The sequence below is a fragment of the Lissotriton helveticus genome, chromosome 2_1, assembly GCF_964261635.1.
Source record: "Lissotriton helveticus chromosome 2_1, aLisHel1.1, whole genome shotgun sequence".
Taxonomy (NCBI): Eukaryota; Metazoa; Chordata; class Amphibia; order Caudata; family Salamandridae; genus Lissotriton; species Lissotriton helveticus.
The window spans coordinates 1,407,246,848-1,407,271,110 of record NC_136059.1 but is presented as its reverse complement, the minus strand read 5'-3'; the positions used below and the strand labels follow the sequence as shown (position 1 = coordinate 1,407,271,110).

Sequence of the window (24,263 nt, the reverse complement as noted above, 5' to 3'; positions counted from 1 at the left end):
TATAGTGCCTCCTACACAACATTCAAGTTAGTCATGTCTCTGCGGCAGACCCAGGAGACCCTGCTCCCTTGTCCCTTCGCCACATAATATCCTGTCCTAAAATAGCGCTTCACGCCACACCTCTGGGCTTCTAATCCTTATAATTAATTATGAGTAAGACGCGACAAAGCGAAGTCCGACTTGCCCTAGCTAGGATTCCTACTGCGCATTTAAATGTAGCGCCTACGGTGGGCAACACTGCTCCAGGCGCATAATGACAGTCATAAATATCTCAACTAAATGGCACCCGTTATAACGATCTGAAAATGTTGAAAAGCGGAGCCGACGGCGCTGGCATTCGAACCTGTGCCGCAGCGAGGAATGTTGTGTGTTGAGTAGCTCGGCTTTCTGTAGCTGAAAACGGATGTAAGCAAATAAACGCAAAAGAGAACTCTGCTATGTCGCATGATTATTTACTGGCCGGATGATAAGAAGCAGAGCACTATCTCGAAATGCGCTGCCTCTCTAAACCACTGTTTTTGCATAATGCGATTTATGTACAGTAACTGCATGTAGGGACACAGCGCGTACTATTGTAAGTACACGGTTTTATTGTTAATCCGAGCAAATGGCGCTTATGTTATCGGCTTTAGGAGAAAGCTCGAGTTTATTATGCTAGCAGTAAGACAGTCGGAATTTAAAGAGCACGTGCAGACAGTGACAGCACAAGTACTGCCTGCACAAAAGCAGCATATTTTGTGACAGTGCAGAATCCGTGTGACGTGTGCAGAGATATCAGACACTAGACTAGACTGACAGGCACTGCAAACCATTGGCCCCACGTGCATAGAGACAGCAGATTACCTGCCTCAAGTACAGTGAGACCACTCAAGACTTTAAGATCACTCCAAGGCCTAGACGTGGGCGAGGCAAAATGTTACAGGGAGAACGGAGTTAAGGATCAGGCTTGACTCTAAGGGTCCGTGCACGAGCCGAGCCATGAAAACAATAGGAACCATACATTTTACAAAAAAGATCACGTAAAAATATCATGAAGGCTAAACAAAACTTTAAAAAAAGAACATGCATTTCTTGAAAACGTGGAAGCGTTTAGCCTTAAAGCATCAGATGGTGGCACTGAATTGAGAGCTATGTATTACGTGACAGATTTTCAACATAAACTTCCAAACATCTCTGCCCGCCACAAGGCATTGATGAATTAAGAGGAAAGTCATTTGTCAAGCACACTCCATATATGGCCTAGATTATTATAGATGGAGCACCATGATGATAGTCTATTAAATCAAACACAAAGGTTTGTGTATTGTCTAGAAATCACGTATTGAAAGGTGAGCTGATATGTGAGAAGAAAAATAAATACATAAATACATAATATATTTGCCTAAAGTCACATAATTTAGTCAAGCTGAGAACCCAGGATTGATCCCAATGTTTTTGTTTTCACATTGTGCAATTCAGTCATTGGTGATGCTTGGAGAGGTACTGAGGGTGGGCCGGGACTTTTCAGAGGCAAATAACAGGCAATAACGCCAAGATGAATGAGGGGTGATTGAGCGGGGTTTAAGTAGTTCTATGGCGTACATTGATTAATTTCTTTTTTGGAGTTATATTATTATTTTGTGTGACCATCATAATGAGGTGGGCATTCAGGCTGGTTTAGTTAACTTCACCCAAAAGCCTGCAAATATGTGTTCTGTTCAACATGATAGGATAAGGGTCTGCAGGCATTTTTAATCTCCAACTATCACCTGAATGATAGTAGCTAAATAAAATGGTTGTTGCTCCACTCATCATCTATTTTATCATCTGAAAGACAGTTAGTGCCTCAATGCAGTGTTTTACATTTAGGAGACTGAAGGTGTCTGGCACTCTGTGGGGCTCCTGTGCACCAATGAGGGCTTTTCTGACATATTTACTGCCCTTAAAACACAGAAAGAGTAGCATGTGGATTGAAAAGTGTGTATGTATATATGTGTTCCTTAAAAGACTGATCAAACAGGTTAAGAGTGACTAATGCTTTAACAGTGGACTCGTCATAATAAGTAACAAGCTTAATAACATCCTGCATCAAGAAAAAAAGACAAACAGAAACAGTGACTTTTGGAGAAAGAGAGCGAGGGAGAGGGTGAGTGTGAGGGAGAGGGCGAGAGAGGGGGCAAGAGAGACAGAGAGAGAGAGAGAGAGAGAGAGAGAGGGAGAGAGAGGGAGAGAGAGAGAGAGAGAGAGAGAGAGAGAGAGAGAGACACATCTGGTGGGTGGCCAAATCTCAAAACATAACATCAGATAACGTGCAATACCGGCTTCCCTGCTTATCCAAACTTTGTGATCTTAGGCAAACATTTTATTCCACAGAGCCACATTTTTAGGTCGAAGCCTACCAGACGGTGCAGCTATTTGGTTTGCTCACGACATCGTGGGGAAATTCTGAAAGCTTCTCTGTGAATACATTTCACCTATTGCTTACCATTGTCTTTGTAGTTTGTAACTCACAGTTGCCTGCTTTCTATGATCTGGTTTTAGTTGCGTTGGGCTGTCCAGCTTGAGTACATCTCTCTCGTGAGCATTCCTTGTTTACTGGATCCTTCCGAGTCCTGCCTCTCTGTAAACAGGCCTTTAAATCTTATCTTGTACCTGATGCAGATCACAACATGTGCATATGATGTAAATAGGTCAGTGAGTCACTGCTTTTGTCAGAGAGATCCTTTTGTTACTTGCAGTTTGTAAGATAAAATCCTAACATACAACTGTAAGCTAATAATGGTCATCTAAGAGCTGCATGCAAAATGCAAGGAAAAAATTGGAGCGTTATGTTTCTTTCCCCACAGTCTTTGTTGGATTACCCTAGTGTTTCAAAAATAAATTGTTATCTTTTCATTTTCAGCACCTGGTACAGCCTGACAACCTGAAACATTACCGCATTTTGGGGCTATTTTTCGGCAAACAACAAGAGGACCCCAACCTCCTTTGCTACTCTTTCACCCCGGCTACTACCCAGAAAACACCAGTGTTAGGGCTATGTATGTGGTCACTCTCAAGGCCCTCAGGTGTGGTTATACTGAATAAGCAGCTACCTATGTTATGCATCTATTAATGTAATAACTGCACTTTCACAATTGCTTTATTAACCTTCCTGCTTTCTGAGAATCCTTGTGGGGGCGTGGCTTGCACGCCATCTGAAGAGGACGGTCTTCCCGTGAGCTCCGCTCAGGACGAAACCGCGGATGCCGTGAGGACGCTTCCTGACGTTTTTTGAATGTTTTTTTTGGGCTTCAGTGACGTCGGAAGGTGGGCAGAACATGAGCAGGCAGCCGTGCAGTGTCTTCTGGCAGAGAAACGGCGGATATTCGTCCCGGTAATTTATGATCTCTCCACAATTCGGACGGCCGCCATTTTGTTTGCCGATCCCGTGACTCTCTTCCTGCATCTGCTTTACAGCCCCGTTTCACATTTCCTAATGCTGGTTACTTTGGAGGCATACTTTGGCATGTACTATCTTTTGAAACAGACTTTCACAGTTCCCCTGTGCCACATGCATTGTGCCTCTCGATTTCTGCTGTCAACGCAGTTTCTCTGAGTAAACTGGCCGCCATTTTAGGATTTCTATCTGTGAAGTGCTCTGCTTCTTTTTGATTATCCCCATGCTCCTGTTTTTGGGATAACTTACCTGCTCTTATTTTTGCTGTGTCCTCAACCCTTGCCTCCCATGACTTCTTGCTTCCTGCTTCCACATTGGGCATGCTTATCTTTTCCTATGTGAGGAGACCACGACCGCCATTTTGGGACTTGCTATGTTTCGTCTTCAGTTTGCCTCTACCTGCTTCTTCTGGCACTAAAATTTTTAAAGTGACATTGCCTTTACGATATATTTCCTTATACCTGTGCTGGCTTTAACAGATGCTCCCTTTATGAGCTGTGGTTTTTAACGCAGTATGTTAGTTTTCTTTTTGCTGTTCTCAATACAGTGAGGGTATCCGCCTTCAAAGCTAGTGCGTTTTTTGGCTGCTCCTTTTTGTCACCTTATTATAACCACGCTTTATATGCCCCTCTTACTATCTAAGCATCTCTAGGCCAGTTCGGTTATTACAATTACATTGGATCCTGCTGTTTCCTGTTAGTGCCCACCAGCTTCCTAAGTGACAGGTTTCCATTACCATGGCAAATAACTCTATCTCTTCAAAAATGTTACAAACTGGAACCAAACCTAAGAGGCCTAAGAATGACCCGCCTTCTCCCATTGCGGCTTCTTCTAATCCTGTCTTGGATTCCATTCTTGAAGAGGTGCGTGATCTCCAATCTTTTATGTCCACTACTAATGCAAAACTTCAGCAAATTGAAGAGCGCTGGGCTGTCATGGAGGGCAAGGTTTTGAATCTGGAACAGCGTGTGAGCGATATTCAAGATGTCTCAACTAAAATTCCACTATTGGAACAGGAGATCCACAAACTCAAACTTCACACCGAGAATTTGGAAAACCGCAACCAAAGGAACAATCTGCGCGTTTATGGTGTTCCGGAAAATTTAGAGGGTTCCGACATGGTGTCCTTTATACGGAAATTTCTTCAGGAGCTCTTGGATCTTCAACCAGCGTCGTGTCCTCTTAATATCCAAAGGGCCCATCGTCTTGGCCGCATTAATTCCAATTCCTCCAAACCACGTGGCATCATTCTACTGTTCCTAGAGTTCACAGAGTTAATGTCTGTCCTGAAGGCCGCCAGGATCAAGCGACGTCTCCAGTGGTCTGGTCATAACATCTTTATCTCACGGGATCTTTCATCGGCTACGAATGCTCGGCGCAAGGAATTCTTGAATCTTCGACCTTTAATGCGACAACTGAACATTCAATATGGAATCCTGCATCCTTGTTTCTGCAAGATCACGCATAATGGCCGTACCAGATCTTACGATGATCCGCAAAAACTCCATGCATTTCTTCTGGGTGTTTCTCCTTCCAATATGGACACTGCTAACTAATGTTTTTCCTCCTTTCTACTTATCACTGTATCTCTTCTAGTCTTTTTGACCTCTTTTGTTTTTCCTTCATTCTTTTCTTTTTTTTTTTTGAAAACCTTTATTGCACAGTTTCAGCAAAACAAATACGGGCCCACAACCGTCCGGCCGGCCACGACAACATTTAAGCAACGTAGCAAGCTAAACTGCTACTCGGTAGCACCTCAATACAAAATAGCAATCAGCCTGGGTTACACTGAATATCTGCGCACTACCGAGATACAGGAGAAGTTAAGGTTAGTTTTTAAAGTTTTTAAAAGATACGGTTCAAAAGACAAGAACTAAGAAGGATCAGAGGCCAACCAGCCCACCGAAGGCATGTGAGGGCAATGTCTATCAGAAGAGATCAAACAAGCAAAAAACATAATCTGAGTAGCGGCATAGGGATGATACAACAGGATAAACAATAACACAGTATATTGCATGCCAGTCGCCGCCCCCCTCCCACAGAACCACCCTACTGACCCAAGGCAGAAACAGAAAAAGGAAGGGTATAAGAATGAAGAGGAAAAAAAAAGGCCCATAGAAACTGAAACGAACAAAAGATGTCCCCCCCCCAACCCCCCACCCTACACGCATGCAGAGGCTACGGCCTACCCCCCCCCCTAGCAGTGTGCCTGTCGCCCAAAAAAGAGTACCCGAAATACAGATGCAGAAAGAAAGAAAGGAATCATATAATGCTATAATAAAGAAGAGAAACGGAAGAGGAGCCCACCATCAGCCCCCCGGCATCTATTTTCCCATAGTTCAATATTAACTCAGGATGCACAGTCCGGTGAAGAGCAGCATTACTAGCATACAATATAAAAGACACAGAGTCGGCCCATTGCGGTATCCAAGAAATCAACACCCCCCACACCCATTCCGGTCTGCAACAAGGAGAACCATAAGACAGCAACAAGAAGCGTTCACCCCTGTCCCATCTTCACTCTCCCCCCCCCACTAACAGAAAGAACCCAAAAGGGCGCAAACTGTAATCCAAAAGGGGCCCTTTGCTCCAAACACACAGGCAAGTCAAGAACACTGGAGTACAACGTTCCCTTGGTGAGCCAGAAATACACAACTCTCGAAGCACCAAATGAATCCGAGCCAAAGGAAAAAGTCTCGATGTCCAGCCCCTTCTGGAGCGAACCCCGGATATCAGGGGGGAAGACGTGGGGGAAAGATTCCCGTCGTGATCGCAATCCGTGGGTCGTACCTCGGTCAAGGCAGACATCGTCCGTTGCAAGGACAGTCTCGGATCCCGGAGTCTCACAGCCACCACCAGTGCACAAGGCCGCCATCTTGCATGAGACAGGCGCGGGGCGAGAAATATCACAGTGGTCCGGCAGGTCCGCCATTTTAGAGCACCCCTGCGCAAACAATAGTTCGTCAACCTTAATGATCAGGGTTTGCGCAGAGTAAACCAGTTCGTGGTGAAGGGAGACGATAGCCGCCAATAAATCACCGTAGCCCTGAACACATCCACGCTCCCCGCCACTCGTGTCCCACTGCGCCACACATCCGCGACCACACCATGGCTCCAGCTCCCCAAGGCCATGCGCCATTATGTATTACCCGGTCGGGGCAGGCGATAGAAGGCCCCGGAGCGGCCGCAGGCAGTGTCTCAAAACCAGCCGTCCCGTTTGAAATCAGCAGGGCGGATAGGTCGGGAACCTCCCGCTGGCAGCGGGCCAGCACACAGGCAGTCACTCGGCAATCCACAGGAAGGGTTCCCGCAGCCGCAGAAGAACTCCAAATACACGCACCCGGCACAATCAGCTCGGTACCTGTAGTCAAGTGAAGCGGGCGGGTCAAATTCGGCCGCACCCTCCATAGAGGGTCCGACCGGTGCAGGACAGCTGCTGACGCCCGATGTTGTTCGCTCCGCGGCCGGCTCCGGTGTCCACTCGAGGCCCCGGTCTCATGGTCGCTGCGGGCCGCAGACTGCAGTCGAACATTTCTCCAGGTTGCAAGGAGGTCCGAGCTTCAGGATTTCCCCACGGGCCGTCGGAGCATAACAGCAACCGCAATGTGCCCTTTGAACGCAGGATCACCGGCAGGATAGTCGCGAAGAAGGAGATGGTCCTCGGAGCCGAGGGACTACACGTCCGACCCAGTCGCCATCTTGGCTCCTCCTCTTTTCCTTCATTCTTGATCTGCTTCTTGAGGTTTTGTTCTCACATCCTTGTGTCTTTCCTTTCCATATATGTCCTTTTCTTTGGTAGCTCATGGGTTGTGTTCTCTCTCTGGCGTATTTTCACCTCAAATGTTTTGGTTGCTCTTTTTTCTTCCGATCAGGCCTTTGTGCCTTGATCTGTTCATTCTTTCTCTTTCTGTCCTCATCTACTTTTCCTTTTTCTCTCTTCTCTTTTTCCCTCTTTCTTTTTGGTTTCTCTGCTTCTTGTCTCAGTCTCCATGCTATTCTATTCCTCAGCGATCTCTACTTCTATTTTTGTTCTTCATACTGTCATTTCTTCTGTCTATGGGTTTCTTTGGTCTTGGTACTGTGAGCGTTTTGGGTGTCCCCTTTTTCACTTACTTTTGTATTTTTTGTCTTCCCTTTTCTAGTGATCTCCTTGCCATTTGCCTGCTCCATTTGTCGCCCATCCTCCCTTCTTACCACCATGTGTAACTTTGTCTCTTGGAACGTGCGAGGTCTTGGTCATCCTGTCAAGCGTCAAAAGGTATTGTCTCACTTGTCTAAATTACATTCACAAGTTGTTTTTCTTCAGGAAACGCACTGTTCTGATGTTGAGTCTCTTAAGCTCAAGAGGCAATGGGTGGGCCAGGTTGTGTTTTCACCTGCTGTTCACAAAAAGGGAGGGGTTGCTATACTGTTTCATAAAGCTTTAAATGTTCAGATTGTTTCTTCTCAAACTGATGATCAAGGGCGTTGGGCAATGGCTAAGGTTGTCATACAAAACAAGACCATGGCACTGCTTAATATATATGGTGCAGTTTGTCCTGATCCAAAATTTTGGAAAGATATTAAAGTTCTGATTTCGTCCATAGATTGCCCCGATTTTATCATTGCTGGTGATTTTAATCATTGGTTAGATCCATTTTCAGATAGACTATCCTCCAGTAAATTTCAACCCGGCAAGTCCCATAAGAGTTTTCAATCTGCCATTGCTTCTCGTCCTTTATACGATTCATGGAAAGTGTGCAACCCTGATTTGCTAGAATATACTTTTTTTTCTAATGTTCACCACACGCGCTCTAGAATTGATTACATTATGGTTAGTAAGTCTCTTTTGCCCTCCATTCAAAAGTCTGTTATTGGTTCTATTTTTATTTCTGACCATGCTCCTGTGTACACTACCTTGGATCTCTCCCGTATTTCCTCTAAATTTAGTTGTTGGAAATGTAATTCTTTTCTTTTATCTGATGCCATTTTTATGAAAGATTGTGCGTAATTTTTTAATGAGTTTTTCACCTTTAATGATCCCTCGGACAACTCCATTCCCGTTACTTGGGATGCTTTTAAGGCTTCCTTTAGAGCTTTTAATATATCCTATGTTTCTAAAAAAAAAAAAGCTTAATAGACAAAAGTACGAGGACCAGCTTAAACGGATTAAAAGCCTTGAGCATTCCTATTTTTCCTCTAAGTCCTCCTCTGCTCTTCAAGAGTTAATCCTCGCCAAAACAGACCTTAACAAAATTATCACCAATGAAGCTTGTCACACCCTTCTCAAAGTTAAATCTAAATTGCATGGTGGTCAGAATAAAGCAGGGAAAATGTTAGCAAATTATTTAAAAATAAATTCCGAGCGTAAAACTGTTGGTCCTATCCTTAATGAATCTCTTAATAAATTAGTTACTTCCGACGAAGACATTGCCGAAGTATTCCACAATTATTACCAAGCCTTATACTCTGATGATACACATCCCTCTGAAGCGGACTTAACGTCATTTTTTGAGGGCCTTCCAGCTCCTCCTTCACTTCCGATGGACTTTGCTTTTTTGGAACGGGAAATTACTCTCCAGGAAGTTACTACAGCCATTAACTCTCTCAAAAAGTCGAAAGCCCCTGGCCCTGATGGTTTGCCTGTTGAGTTTTATTCCTCTTTCCATTCTTTTTTTGTACCTAAACTCCTTCAATTATTTAATTCATTCATTTCTGATGCCAAAGCCTCTGGGTCCTTTTTGGATGCTCTCATTGTCATTATTCCCAAACCTGATAAAGATCACTCACAATGTAAAAATTATCGCCCTATCTCCTTAATTAATTATGATTGCAAAATCTTTGCTAAAATCCTTGCCTCGCGTCTAGATTCTATTATTCCCCGTTTAATTAAAACAGACCAAGTTGGATTTGTGAAGGGTAGACTTGCTGCTGATAATGCTCGCCTATTTTCCAATATCATTGCGCATGCTAAAAATGTTAAAGTCCCATTGGCGGCTCTATCCCTGGATGCCGAAAAAGCTTTTGATCGTATTAATTGGCAATTCATGTTTCTTACCCTCAAATGGTTTGGTTTTGGTCCGTCTTTTATCTCCTTGGTTAAACTCCTATATTCTTCCCCTCGTGCCAGTATTTTTGTTAACAACCAATTCTCTAGATTTTTTTCATTGACTAGAGGCACAAGACAAGGCTGTCCCCTTTCCCCCTTGTTATTTATTTTATGTCTTGAACCGTTCTTAGAACGTATTCGTTCCAACTCTAATATTACTGGCCTTAAGTTCTCCTCTACTGAAACTAAACTGTCCGCTTATGCAGATGATGTCCTGATATATATGTCCAATCCGGAATCCTCCCTTCCACATTTTTTGAATGAAGTTCGTCTGTACTCTTCCATATCAGGTTATAAACTCAATCTATCTAAAACGGAAGTCCTTCCCCCTCAATCCACTCTGTTTCCACTTCATGTTTAATAATACTGATTTTGCATGGTGTCCCTCCAAAATTAAATACCTTGGTATATGGTTTTCTACCTCCCTAAAAGACACCCTTAAATTAACCTTTGATTAACTAATTAAGAAAATTCAATCCCTTCTTCAAATTTGGTCCCCCTTATTCTTATCCTGGTGGGGTAGATTGGATACCGTCAAATGATGATTACCCCTCATGTTTCCATGCTCCCTTTTAAAATTCCCAAATCCTATTAATTCTCTTTGTATAAAATTTCTGTGGAATAACAAACACCCACGAATTGCATTGCACAAGTTAATTCGACCTAAACATGAAGGTGGTGTTCGATTTCCTGATTTTAAATCATACCACTCTGCCTTTTTAATTAAACAGTCCTTTTCCTTGGCTTATGAATTCATGGATAACCCTGTGCCTAAGTGGGTTCTCCTAGAACGTTCCCTTTTGGAAGATTTCTCATTCCAACATATTGTTTTCATGTCAAATTGCTCTTTTTTATCAAAATATCCTATTTTGAAATATTCCCAATTCTTATTACAAACTGTCTTTTCTTCTACTCTACCCCCTCTTCAGTGTTTCTTGTCCTCTGTGGTGTGGTACAGCAAATTCCTTAGATACAAAGGCAAATCATTTTACTTTAAACACTGGAAAGAAAAGGGTATTCTATATTGTTACATCAGTTTTTTGTTGGTTCATCCCTTCTTTCCTTTCCAGTATTGCAAAATGTATTTCATTTGCCTTCATCGTTTATTACTGAATATGCCATTATCCATTATAACATCTTCCATTCAATCTCACTTGTCTTTCCTCTCCTCCCCTGATTCTTTTTCTTCTTTCACCCCCACCACTCCACTGTATCCTTTATTTTCTACTCAACTACCTAAAGCTGCTCTTGTTTATTCAATTTTGTTATCTAATGTCTCAGAACGTCCTAAATCAAATGTAGAGACTGTTTGGGAGACTGACCTTGATGTCTCCCTACCTGTTGCATTGTGGGATCGTTTATGGTCCAAACTTTTTAAAGTATCTGTTGCTGCACGTATTACGCAATCTTTATTCTTTATATATCATAGAGTTGTTATTATCCCAGTTAGTATCCATAAGTTTTCTCAAGTTTCCTCACCATTATGTTGGTCATGCTCCAAGGAACCGGGCACTCTTAAACACCAACTATACGATTGTTCCCCTGTTTTATCATTTTGGACTGCAATATGGAATATCTGCATGCCAATGTTTTCTTGCTCTTCCCCATTATCCCTATTGAATGTGTTTTTAGGTGCCTTATCTGCTGATATCGATATTGTATCCTCTTCTGCTAAGTTATTAGACCTGTTTATTGCTCTTGCATTTAAAGTTATTTTATCGTGTTGGAAGGATAATTCTAAGCTTTCTGTCCACACTTGGTGGAACTATATTTGTGATGAACACAGAATATCTATTGCATCCTCCATCTCTGTCCCCTTAAAAATTAAATCTGATTTACTGTGGCTTCCCTTCACCTCATACCTTTCTTCCAACCCTCCTCCCTTCTTGCGTGCTATTAATCCCACGTAGTAAATCTTGCTCTTCTCTTTCTTTTTTCTCTTTCCTCTTATTCTTCTCCTTCTTTCTTTCTTTTCTTTCCCTCTTTCTTTATCATCTCTTTCACTTTTCTTTTTCCCCTTCTTCCCATGCACTTCTTTATGATTAATTTATGTCATTTCATACTATATTCACATGTACTTTTTCCTAATTATTTATGACATGTCTTTTGTATTACTTTTCAAATGCTTAATAAAAATTTCCTAAACAAAAAAAAAAACTTCCTGCTTTCTCAAATTTTCTTGGAAATGCACCATTTTTCTTCTCTTTTTTCAAAATTTTCGTGGGGGGAGAACCCCCCAAACCCCCCTTATGGGGTTCGGCGTCGCTCGCTGCGCTCGCTCACTACGGTGCAGTATGTAAATTAGTTTACGCCCACCACTTTCAAATGTCAACAGCCGCCCCTTACACATAGCCCTGAACAGAGACACACTCTTACACACACACTCACACATATTTCTGCAGATACACATCTGCACACCCACAACATGTGCTCACCTACTTGGAAAGACACCCACTTAGAGAGACACACCCGTCTTCAGATGTGCATACCTACTCCTGATATCCTGCTCCTTCACATCCCAGAGTAAACCAACATCCCGAATGGTGCTGCCTAAATCGAAGGGTGGCGAGGGTGGAAGTTAAGAATAGCAGGAGCATTGGGGAGCAGGGGAGATCAAATACCCTGTATGGCGTAGACTGCCACAGGAGCAGTACATGCAGAGGCTGTATTCACAGCAGATCACAAACCTAAGTAGTTGCAGCAGTGCTGTCTAAAGACTTTGTGGCTGCTCCTGCTGCTGGTTCAGAAGTGCTGCACTTTAAAAGTGAAAAATAAGTCTCCAACGAAGCTTTTAAAAGGACCGAGTTTATGTTGCAAACTCAGCCTCCCCAAACCTTATTAACTTGGAGAAGCGGGACCTCCACCAGTGTATTGCGGGACTCACACATACAGCTAGGTACACACTGGACTTGTTTTTCCCAAACCTCCAATGGGGACCCCCAATATTGAAGACCCTCTTCGCCTCACCTGGACAGGCCTTCATTTGATTAACTTCCAGATTGCTATTACTGACTCTAAAAATCAGTCTGCTGGGAGGGGGGGGGGACGAAGACCTATAGAGCTTTGAACAACATCTCCCAGGAAAAGTTCTCCAAGATCTTTTCAGTGGTAGCTATGACCCAGAGTTTAGACGTTAATGTAGCATTACAAATTATCAGAATGCTTTGTCTATCGCGTTTGAAACAAGCATTTGCAATGCAATAGGTCTCGTATTTACGCAAGTATGAGCTATTGACATTGCAAATAACAATGCCTTTTATTTTTGTTTTCGTTTTTAAAACATAAATTAAAGACATGATCATTTACAATGCCAATAGCTTAAACTCTGGTAAATGCGAGACCTATTGCATTGCAAAAGCTTGTTTATTACTCCTTTGTCTGCCCATAGCATGTTTAAAGGAGACTGGCAAGCTTCTTGTAACACTACTTGAATAGAAAATGTGCTGCGTCTTGGCTGTTCCAAGGCTGTTGCTAAAGATGTGCCATGACTGAGACGTAAGAAAATGCACCGTTCCCCAGCGTGCTGTCAAGGGACAGTCTAGTACAAGACAGCATTGTGCCCTATGTCCGAAATGATTAATGCCAACCTGGAAAATGAACAAAGAGTCCATTTAAACTGCGTCCATGCTGCTGCAAAGGCTCCTAATTTGTTTTGTAGTGTTGAGCAAGGAGGTTGTAGGGTGTGACTAGAAACACCTTAATGGTGCTATTAGAAGGCTGTCTCCATAGCGCAGGATGTCTAACATGAGTTTAAGAGGTCCGCACTGTGCCAGATTCCTGCTTCTATGTGCTTGATACAACATATGCTGGGATATTATGATCTGTGTGCTTAGGGCGACGTTGGCTAGAATATGCTGTATCCTTTTGTTGTATTTTATTACTGAAGCATTAGCTGGGGGGGCATTTCCTTCCTTTCCCTAGGGCCCATACCAATACTCTGGCCATATACTAGAAACCTGCAGTATCATCTGAGGTTGAAGGGGTTTAGGTGGCGTGTAGGAGAGTAGGGTCTGCTATCCTATGGTCACCCCAATTTTTCCTTTTTGCTTCACTGGTTTTCGACTTAATGTGGCTGTGGGCCTGCTAATCAGACCCACAGCCTGCTGTTCTCTCTCTAAATTCACAGACATGTACTATAGGTACATAACCAATTCGGTACTGGACACCTTGTCAGCCCCTGTACCATGCACTATAGGTGCTCAGGGCATAGGTGCATCCAAGACCTACCAGGTCTGACCTCCTGCTGCTGACCGAAACTCGACAGAGGAGGCTTGATCAAAGGATCTCCTGTCACAGGGAGGTGTCACACCACCCCAGACAGGAGATAGTGGATTGTAGCAGGGAGGGTTGAAAGAAACTAGACACTGCCTGGGGCACACAAGGTGTCACTGGGCAGATTCCAGTCAAACCGGTTCTGGGGCACTCCAGCCCCAGTCTTGGCGGCAAACTGGACAAAGGAAAGGGGTGTAACCACCCCCTTCCTGGGTCCCACCCATAGGAGGGACCTAGCAGGTAATCCAGCCCCCAGATTTGGAATATAGGTGGGAACAGTGCCAATGCACATCAGATTATCCTGACTGAAACTTATGAAACAAAACTCTGGACCCTTCGACATCCTACTCGACGTAGAAGACTGAAGAATCTCCCTTGTGGTCAAGGAGTGACCACCCTGTGCAAACAGGCACCATCCAGCACCTCGATGTTTGCTTTGTTGCAGTTCCCGCCGGAACTCGAGTGACAGAGATCGACAAGACCCAGCGAGCCTGCCTTCTAACAGCCCGATCCACAGTCCCTGCAAAGCTGAGACCCGTGGAGGCAACCTGAAGCGTGGGAGCGGCCATCTCGGAGGAACAACAAAGCGCTGACCGTGCAGCACCCGAGGCTCCCTCGAAGCTGTGCATTGGAGTTTGAGAATCCCCAGCCCCGAGCTGCTTGTGCACCGAAGCTCACCCCTCCACACTCGACGAGTGCTGCGTGGGGCCCTTTTGCATCTTTCGGCTTGATGCGTTGGTCCGGTCGCTTGCCCGTTGGCTAGTGGCCCCAGAACTGACGAAACTAAGAATTTACACAGCTGGTCTGGTTGCTCCAGACTGGTTCTCGCTCCCCTGAAAAGGAGCACCCGCTCTGACCTTGCTGGTCCGAGTATTAAGCCTTCTTCCAATCCTGCGTGGGTTGCCCTTGCCAAGGCTTGTTGACTCCGATCCGGAAGCCGACACCGCCGACAGCGAGAGTCTTTGTGGGACAGCTCGTGATCCACTCCAGGACATCCTCGGTGCCCCAGAGTCCACGTGGCAGGGGAGACAAGGCACCCGACATCAACTTGATTGCGCCCGACATCGCCTGGTTCCTTCCTGGTTCCTTCCTGGTCACTGGCTAGTGACCCAGACTCTGTCCCCTCTGCTTTCAGGTACCCATCAACTTCGATCCACCCTTAGATCGCACCGGCACTTCTCTTCTGGACGCCTGCAGCATCTTCATCCTCAGGCACCATCGAACTGCGTGACGAAACCCGACGCACATTGGCACCTGTGCACCCGCTTCCTGTGGGTGAGGTAACTTACTAGCGCCGGTGTTCCCACACTGATACACACCTCTAGTGCCTAAGTCTAAAGTGTGGTAGTCCTAGTCCAGTCGGAAGACTCCTTTTGCAATAACTTTGTAACTTTTACGCACCATTGACTTTACATTGGTGCAAGCCGTGCTTCCCGCACTGCACCCGAATCCCGCGGGCTACTCCCGTCCTAACTGCTGTTAGTCCAGTGTAGTCCCAGCGATTCACAAGGCCCTAGGCCTTATCCCCGATCGATTAGTGATTGTTATACCAGTTTTTTGATATATGGTTTGAGTGGCCACCGGCCTCATCCAAAACGTGCAACTTGTTTATGTTATACTGTGCTTTTATTTAAACGCTTGTGCTTCATTGCTCATAAAGAGTAGTGGGGATTATTCTGAGAATAAATACATATATTTTTAATAATATATAACTTGTGTGGTGTCCTTTCATTTGGTATTACAGGATTGCATATGGTAAAACAGCTGGCTTCACATGTCCTCTTGAGTTAAGCCTTTAAGGCTGCTTAGTCCATGCTACCCCTAGGATAGCTTGTCTATAAGGTTGACTTACAACCACCACCATAAGGGATTGTTTGGACTGATACAGGGTGCCCACAGAACGGTGGACATCATATACCAGGCCAACTTCTCACAACGGTTGAAACCGCTGTCCAAATATTGATCCAGATATTCTTTCAGGTGACGATTCTCTGCTTCAGACAAAGCGTAGATTCTACTACATGGCAACGATGCACCAGGCTCAGGTTCTATTCGACAATCATACTCCCTATGAGGGGGTAGCTTCTTAGCCTCTTTTTCATCGAATACAGGTGACAGATCTAGATATTCTTCTGGAATGTCTGGTATTTCCACTGTACATATCATTCTTGTTTGTTCTGCCAAATGAGAGGATAAAGATGGCCGACTCACGAAAGGTCCGGAATCAAAACAATGCCCCAAACAATATTCTGAATTCAACTCAAAAGTTCTTTTCGTCCAATCAATTCTTGGATTGTGCTCAGTGAGCCAAGGCAACCCCAGAATAAACTGGAATTGTGGGGCGTCGATTAAACAAAACTTCAAAATTGATCGATGCTGCCCTGGACCTATCAATGTGATTTCTTTGGTATCATAAGTAATCGGTCCTGATAAGAGATTGGTTCCATCTACTGCTCGAACTGGCTCTGGTCTTTCATTCTTTATGGACTGGATTCCAAGAGTTTTAGCAAATTTAATATCACAAAAGTTTCCAATGGCTCCAGAATCTATCATTACTGAGATACCATTAACTTTGTGATGAGCAAACTGAATGGAACTAGATATTATCAAATGAGGGGCTGACGATTGGAGTGTGTTCGCTAATAACTCTGCGTTTGGAGTTGTCTCTTCCGAAGCACCCACCAGAGCAACTCCTTCTACTGATGGGGCCTGTCTTTTACCCAAGTGCTGGTCTTGGGTCTCTTTGGGTATTCCTTAACAAAATTACCAGCATTGCCACAATACATACACAATTTTCCACTTCTTCTCTTCTCACACTCTTCTTTGGTTAACGGACCTCTAACTGTATCTATCTGCATTGGTTTTTTGAATGTCCCCGGATCGCTTGGTTTGATAGCTTCTGGTTTTACTCTATCGAATCGAGGTGGGAAGGGTTTGGAATCTTTCAGTCGCTCATTTCTTCTCTCCGACTGGCGCTGATCTATCTGCAGGACCAAATCAATTAATTCGGAAACATCTGTAGGTCGCTTTGGAATCTGGACTAGACCATCCTTGAGTTCATCCTTTAGACCTCTATAAAAAATAGCCGCTCTTTTTTCTTCTGGCCACTTAGTTTCCACAATTAATTTGTTAAATTGCGCCAAATAGGCCACCAATTCTCTGCTCCCTTGCCTCAAATCTAATAGTTAATTATCGGTGGTCTGGGATATGGTTCTTCGGTCGAATATGCGTAGAAACTCTGACTTGAATTCTTCAAAATTATATAACACACGGTCATTGGAATTTACTAAGGGCATGGACCAATCAGCCGCAACTCCACTCAGGTAGGACAGTACGAAAGCCACCTTAGACTGATCCTCATTAAAAATTATTGGTTTGCATAGGAAATGTAAGGAACACTGTGTGAGAAAAAATTGAGCCTTATGAGGATCCCCAGTAAATCTCTCTGGAGCTGCCAATGGAATGGTGGGTGAGAAGGCATGTATGACTTGTGTTAATAGCTCTGTAGCTGAAGGGGAAGGAGAGAAAGGTCGAGAACGAGTCCCACCCTGTAAAGGATTTGAGGCTGCCACTAACTCATCAAACCTCCTCTGAAGAACTCCAGCCTCTTGACTAGATTTTCTCACCTCCTCCATAGTGTCACTTAATTGTTTTTGTATGCCTTCTAACACTAACGCTAAACCCTTAACATCAAACCCCTCAGCCATTATGACCAGGTGGAAGATTGTATGGAACTTCAATCTGTCAACAGCTGAGTACCTGAACCGTGCTTCCACGGGGTCAGAAGATATTTTCCCAACTCCACAACTCCGTTGCAATCGAAGTATATTCAACTTGCGGCGAAGAGGGGGAAAGGGGAATGGGAGAAAAGAGAGACTGCCACTGCGGTGTCCTGTTCAATGGAATTTTCCAAAGGATTCTTCCAACACCTGTAACGACAAACACAATTACTTGTTCTCACTAGTTACATCAAAAACTCATTGCTACTCTTCCAAAAGTCACCCTCTAAATACTCTTCTCAGAACATTTACCTGTGACTAACAGTGGCGTTAGCTTCTCTCTATATTGCATTCAAATAACAGTTGTGGTATTAAATGAACTTTGAAATTCAGTCTATCTTCTTTTTCAGATGCTTTTCGTGGACCTTTGGACTGTCTTCACAGTTTCGTTGGTAAGTCTATGTATATATATATATATATATATATATCTATATATATATATATATATATATATATATATATATATATTTTCACCTACTTGCAGGATGCTATCTATGACGAGTTAGAGATTGTAGTTGTAGGAACAATAGAAGGAACTTTGTATTAAAAAAAAAAGACTTGCTAACCAAGACTGTCTCTGGGAGTATCTTTGCAGTTCAAGTTGAACAGAGAAATAACCAAAAAATGAATACTACTGCACTGGTCTAGGAAATAAACGAATAGCCTTCTTAGTATTCCACCACAGGCTAGAAAATTAACTGTGCAGTACTGTAATACATAGTTCCAAAAAACACGGTCCAGACTCCCTGTAGAGCTTGCTCCTAATACCACAGACGTTTCAAGGAAGGACACGAGGAGAAACTCAGACGAGTTCCTCTATGTCCTCCACAAATACCTAATGTGCCTCGATGGGTGATTAAAAATCGAGAACTGACCTCAGCTTCAGAAAAGAAATAATGGGCAGAAATACAGGAAGGCGAGCAGAAATGAATCCCTCGAAATTTCTGTCCCAAGCTCTGCGCAGAAGGAATTTGCTGCCTTCCTCACAGAAAAGACGGTTGAAGTGCGCAGAGCTAATACCGCTCGCGAACGAAATCAAGAAACGCTGGTAGCTCTGAAACACTAGATCACTAACCAATGAGAATCATGATGGCCGCCATATTGAAAAACCGCAAAGATGCGGCGGCGTCTTTTAAAGACTCTTTAGGGATCGCTGAGTCACCAACTCCCTCCAGGACAATTGTAACACCTTCCGATGTCGTCTGCTGAAAGAAACTTGAACCAAACTCCAGGTACCTGACTTAGAGTCCAAAGGGACCATCCTGACAGTATGTGGTCGAAGCGACTTTCTCTCGATAGAAGTCTGGCCACAGCAAGGAGTGTGGCTTTCAAAGGAGCTAAGTGAATATTTGTGGCACCCCTGATCATTGCATAACCGTAGTCCAGTTTGGAAAGGACTAAGGATTGTAACACACTCTTTAGGACTTCGCTGAGAATGAAGGGTTTGATTTTTCTCAGATGTTTAATGTGTATAGAGCACTTTAAGTTTTGGCATTATTGTGCTCTTTCATGGTCAAGTTTATGTCCATTGTAATCCCCAGAGATCTTACAGTTGTAGATGGATAGTTTGCGGAAGCAAGATAGCATCCGCGAGGTGGACGTGCGTGTGAGCAGCTCCCGGGTAGCTTACCTATCCCGTTGACTCCACGGTAGATTGCATTGTTGTGGCGGCGGTACCGGGTTATCAGCATTCCTTGATTTTTTCGATAGATGATTCGTGGTCACCGAAGACAGCGGAGTGTGGAGGAAGCAGAATCTGCTGAGAGCGGCAGCGTACTGGCGGCCAGCGGCAAGCGGTAGCGAGCAGCAGCAGCAGCGAGCAGTAGCACCTGGGCGTTCGACCCACCTGTGTTGAGTTCGCTGCTGGCGGTGCCTGCACCACGGAGCCCGCTGTAGAGCCCGGACATGAACGTTGAGAGGAGCGGGGTCCTTGCAGTCGGCAGAGAGGTGGTTGCACCAGCTTCTCTTTTTCTCTTTGTTTCAACAATGTTACCGGTGTCGGACGGACTGACTGATTAAAGCGCTAGCTGGGATTGTCGACCAAGGCTCTGGTGAGTGCCGCAGCGGCAGCGAGCTTTGGAAAAGCTGGGGTTTGCACTCTCACGGCAGATTTCCCAAGGCTTTGAAAGGGGTGAGAGAGCTTTCTGTACTTAAGAGTTAAATCAAATCCAAGTACCTGTGATCCTCGAGCTTTGCACTTCAACACACCAGCTGCTTGGGCTAGGGTAGTAACACCCCTATTTGTGTTTCTGTGGTAAGCAGCAACCAGCAATGCCACCAAAAGCGGCTCGAGGGGGAAAGACAAGGGGCAGTGGAGAAGCGCCAGTTGGAACACGTTTGGCGATAGCGGCGAAAAGTTTAAAAGAGTTACTTGGGGATGAACATCAGGAGGGTATTTCACAAGGCAAGGGCCCTATCCACGGGTCGCCTAAGATTTCACATATCTTTCAAGTGGCCACCGGCAAGAAGTTGCTAGCAACACCATCGTCAATTCCCCCAAAGACGCTGAAGCCCAGAAAGGTGAAGGAGAACTGGGCGCCGGGACTCCTGGAGAGAGCCCTTTGGTATTAGAGAATACTAATCAGGCCCAGCTTAATGCTGTAGCAATTATTGAATCCACCTCGGCGGCAGGAAATGGTACTATGAGTGATGATAGGAATGAAGCCGCCAGCTGCAAGGAAAGCGAGTTTTATTCTCTGTCCAAGCACTCAGAAGAGTCGGACAATGATGAGGATCTCCAGTTGCAGGGAAATGGGTCTTCAGGCAGCTCCCCTATTAGTATGGGTAAGATTAATGAGAAAGCCCTAGAGAGATCCCCCTCGGGATCTGCCTCTTCAGAAAATTCTACTGTAATTCCCACTGTCCGGAAGATGATTAAGGAAGGAGGAGCTGGGGGTGAAATGGTAGAGGTGCCTGAATGGGAGCTCTCTGTTGGAGAGCAGATGTTTGAGGGGCTGGACTTTGTTGACCAGGCAGCTGGGGGCGTGGCGGATGAAATACAGGAGCAAGTTTCACTAGAAGCAATTTATAGATGTATCTCTGACCACAGGCTGGAAACACACGCAGAGAACTCTAAAACGCATATCGCTTGTAGAAAATTACTGAACACTGTGAGACGCTTGGCTAAAACTTGTAATGATTTTACTGAGCGAATGACTGAGGCAGAGACCCGAATCTCCCAGTTAGAGGCGGAAGCCGGGAGCGTCCTGATACTTTGTTTTTAAAAATTTCTCACTTGTGTCACGATTGTTGTTTGTGTACTTTTTAACTTACGCTGCTTCCTGGCAGTACTCAGACCTTTGGGGGGTACTTGAACGCACTGCACAGCGGATTGTAGCGCTGTTAGCGGAGCCCAGGCCCAGGCACGTAAACATTCCTTGGTCGCCATTGTCGGCGAGGCAACAGGCCACGCCCACCTCGAGGCCACGCCCCCCGCCCCCTCCAGTATAAAAGCTCTGTTTAAAGCGCATTCACCGGAACCTGCATACTCCTGAGGCGGAAGCCGGGAGCGTCCTGATACTTTGTTTTTAAAAATTTCTCACTTGTGTCACGATTGTTGTTTGTGTACTTTTTAACTTACGCTGCTTCCTGGCAGTACTCAGACCTTTGGGGGGTACTTGAACGCACTGCACAGCGGATTGTAGCGCTGTTAGCGGAGCCCAGGCCCAGGCACGTAAACATTCCTTGGTCGCCATTGTCGGCGAGGCAACAGGCCACGCCCATCTCGAGGCCACGTCCCCCGCCCCCTCCAGTATAAAAGCTCTGTTTAAAGCGCATTCACCGGAACCTGCATACTCCTGAGGCGGAAGCCGGGAGCGTCCTGATACTTTGTTTTTAAAATTTCTCACTTGTGTCACGATTGTTGTTTGTGTACTTTTTAACTTACGCTGCTTCCTGGCAGTACTCAGACCTTTGGGGGGTACTTGAACGCACTGCACAGCGGATTGTAGCGCTGTTAGCGGAGCCCAGGCCCAGGCACGTAAACATTCCTTGGTCGCCATTGTCGGCGAGGCAACAGGCCACGCCCACCTCGAGGCCACGCCCCCCGCCCCCTCCAGTATAAAAGCTCTGTTTAAAGCGCATTCACCGGAACCTGCATACTCCTGAGGCGGAAGCCGGGAGCGTCCTGATACTTTGTTTTTAAAAATTTCTCACTTGTGTCACGATTGTTGTTTGTGTACTTTTTAACTTACGCTGCTTCCTGGCAGTACTCAGACCTTTGGGGGGTACTTGAACGCACTGCACAGCGGATTGTAGCGCTGTTAGCGGAGCCCAGGCCCAGGCACGTAAACATTCCTTGGTCGCCATTGTCGGCGAGGCAACAGGCCACGCCCACCTCGAGGCCACGCCCCCCGCCCCCTCCAGTATAAAAGCTCTGTTTAAAGCGCATTCACCGGAACCTGCATACTCCTGAGGCGGAAGCCGGGAGCGTCCTGATACTTTGTTTTTAAAAATTTCTCACTTGTGTCACGATTGTTGTTTGTGTACTTTTTAACTTACGCTGCTTCCTGGCAGTACTCAGACCTTTGGGGGGTACTTGAACGCACTGCACAGCGGATTGTAGCGCTGTTAGCGGAGCCCAGGCCCAGGCACGTAAACATTCCTTGGTCGCCATTGTCGGCGAGGCAACAGGCCACGCCCACCTCGAGGCCACGCCCCCCGCCCCTGCTTCGGGGCTAGAAATCATGTGCATCCACCGTACGCGCAGCGGACAGGCACAGCGGGCGCGCCGTTTGCGCGCCAAAGGCGCGCCTAAGGCAAGCCCGTCTTCGCCCGTCCTCGCAAAGTCTTCGCCTCTCGCCAGACCCCCTGCTCAAAAAATACATGTATACGATAGCGACCTACTGTGGTCACTCAACCCTGGTCCCAGATGTAACTATCTAGAAGGATGTATTGGTCAAACCGCCCTTCAATGCAAATTCTGCAATTTGACTATACCTGAGCCACGACCTATCAGCCACAAATCGCCTAGGAGAAGCCAAGCTTTGCTTACCATCTTACAGCTTAACGTGAGATCCCTGGTTAAACACCATGCGGAGGTAAGAACGCTTCTAATAGACGAAAACCCTGATATCTTGTTTCTGTGTGAAACCTGGATGAGAGATGACCTTACCAGCATCCCTAATTTAGCATTACCGGAGGGGTTTTCCATGATCACCATCAATAGGGCCTCGAGAGGAGGGGGCATTGCTGCGATTTATAGATCGTCCTTCACATGCTCTTTCCTACCGGAAAGCATAACGGGCCTTCCACGAAATTCAGAGAAGAGCTTATTGATATTGCCCATGCTTTGATTACCAGCTCAGCTAACTTTACCATCCTAGGGGATCTAAATCTTCATTTCGACGACACCGATGATGTTAATATTAGTAACTTCTTAGCTGACTTAGCAGCTCTACAGCTGACCCCTCTTGTTCAAACCTCCACTCATACGGCGGGTCACTTACTTGACCCGGTGTTTACTAATATCCCAGATGCCAGAGCAGACGACCCGAAACCCATGGCCTGGACCGACCACTCCTTGACCAGTTTCTCCCCTCCCGTGATAAAGGCACCTACTTCATGCCTAAAACGGCCTTGGCATAAATTGCAACATCTTAACCTTGCGGATAGCCTGGGCGAGCTTAACTTGGAGGGTATGAGCGACATTGATACGTCGTATGCGTCCTTCCAGGAATGGCTCAACAAGGGACTGGACGCTGTTATACCGGCCAAGTGGACCAAGGGCCGCAACTCCCCCTCTAACCCCTGGTACGATGAAAAGCTGAAAACTATGAGGAGGGCATGTAAGAAAGCAGAACGCCAATGGAGGAAAGAATACAAGCTGGAGGAAAAAAACGCGTATCTGGCTCTGCTTAAAACATACCATAAAGCCATACGCTTAACTCGCGCAGCCTTCTTCGCGAATGAAATTAAAACAAGTCCTAACCCCATGAAAACCATTTTTAAAATTGTGCAAAAACTGCAACATGGAGATAAACCAGCCTCCCACATCACTTCTACTCAGCAATGCGATGATCTAGCAACTTTCTTCACCGATAAAGTGAAGAAGATCTACAATTCTTTCACTCATGATCTGCCAGAGGACATTAAATCTCCCAAAGTCATTGGTGACAGCTGTGGGCTTTCCCGCATTCCAGCCATCTCTCGCGAGGAATTAACTATTATATGCAGGAAGGTTAAATCTGGCGCACCTGCAGACCCTATGAAACCAGTCTACTTTCAAGGAGCCTTGGAATTCTTCCTTCCACCCCTGACCTCTCTTATCAACCTTTCATTTGCTTCGGCCACGGTACCCACCTGCTGGAAGCAGGCGTGGATCACACCCATTATAAAGAAACCCACCTTAGACCCCTCGAAGCCGGAGAATTACCGGTCGGTTTCATTGTTACCTTGGGTAGCGAAGCTAGCGGAGGCCCATGCGAACAAAGTGCTGAACGACCACATGGCAAAAAATAACATCCTGGACCCTTCCCAACACGGGTTCAGGCCGGGCCACAGCACGGAGTCCGCTCTCCTTAACTCCACTGAAAGCCTGCGAGAAATCATGGACACCGGTAAAAGTGCCGCGCTGATTTTGCTCGATCTCAGCGCGGCCTTTGATACGGTCTCACATGCTATTTTACTTAAACGACTGGAAAATATCGGGATCACAGACTCAGCACTAGAGTGGTTTCGTTCATTTCTCTCAAACAGATCCTTCCAGGTA

General features: G+C 45.4%; 1 long non-coding RNA gene across 1 annotated transcript; it reads left to right on the top strand.

The window, feature by feature from the left end:
* Positions 1-294: 294 nt before the first annotated feature.
* LOC144819777 (uncharacterized) lies at positions 295-7,656 on the top strand. The gene is made up of 3 exons (XR_013607560.1): positions 295-405; positions 2,882-3,044; positions 7,558-7,656. It is a non-coding gene; the product is annotated as an uncharacterized LOC144819777 (long non-coding RNA).
* Positions 7,657-24,263: the final 16,607 nt, after the last annotated feature.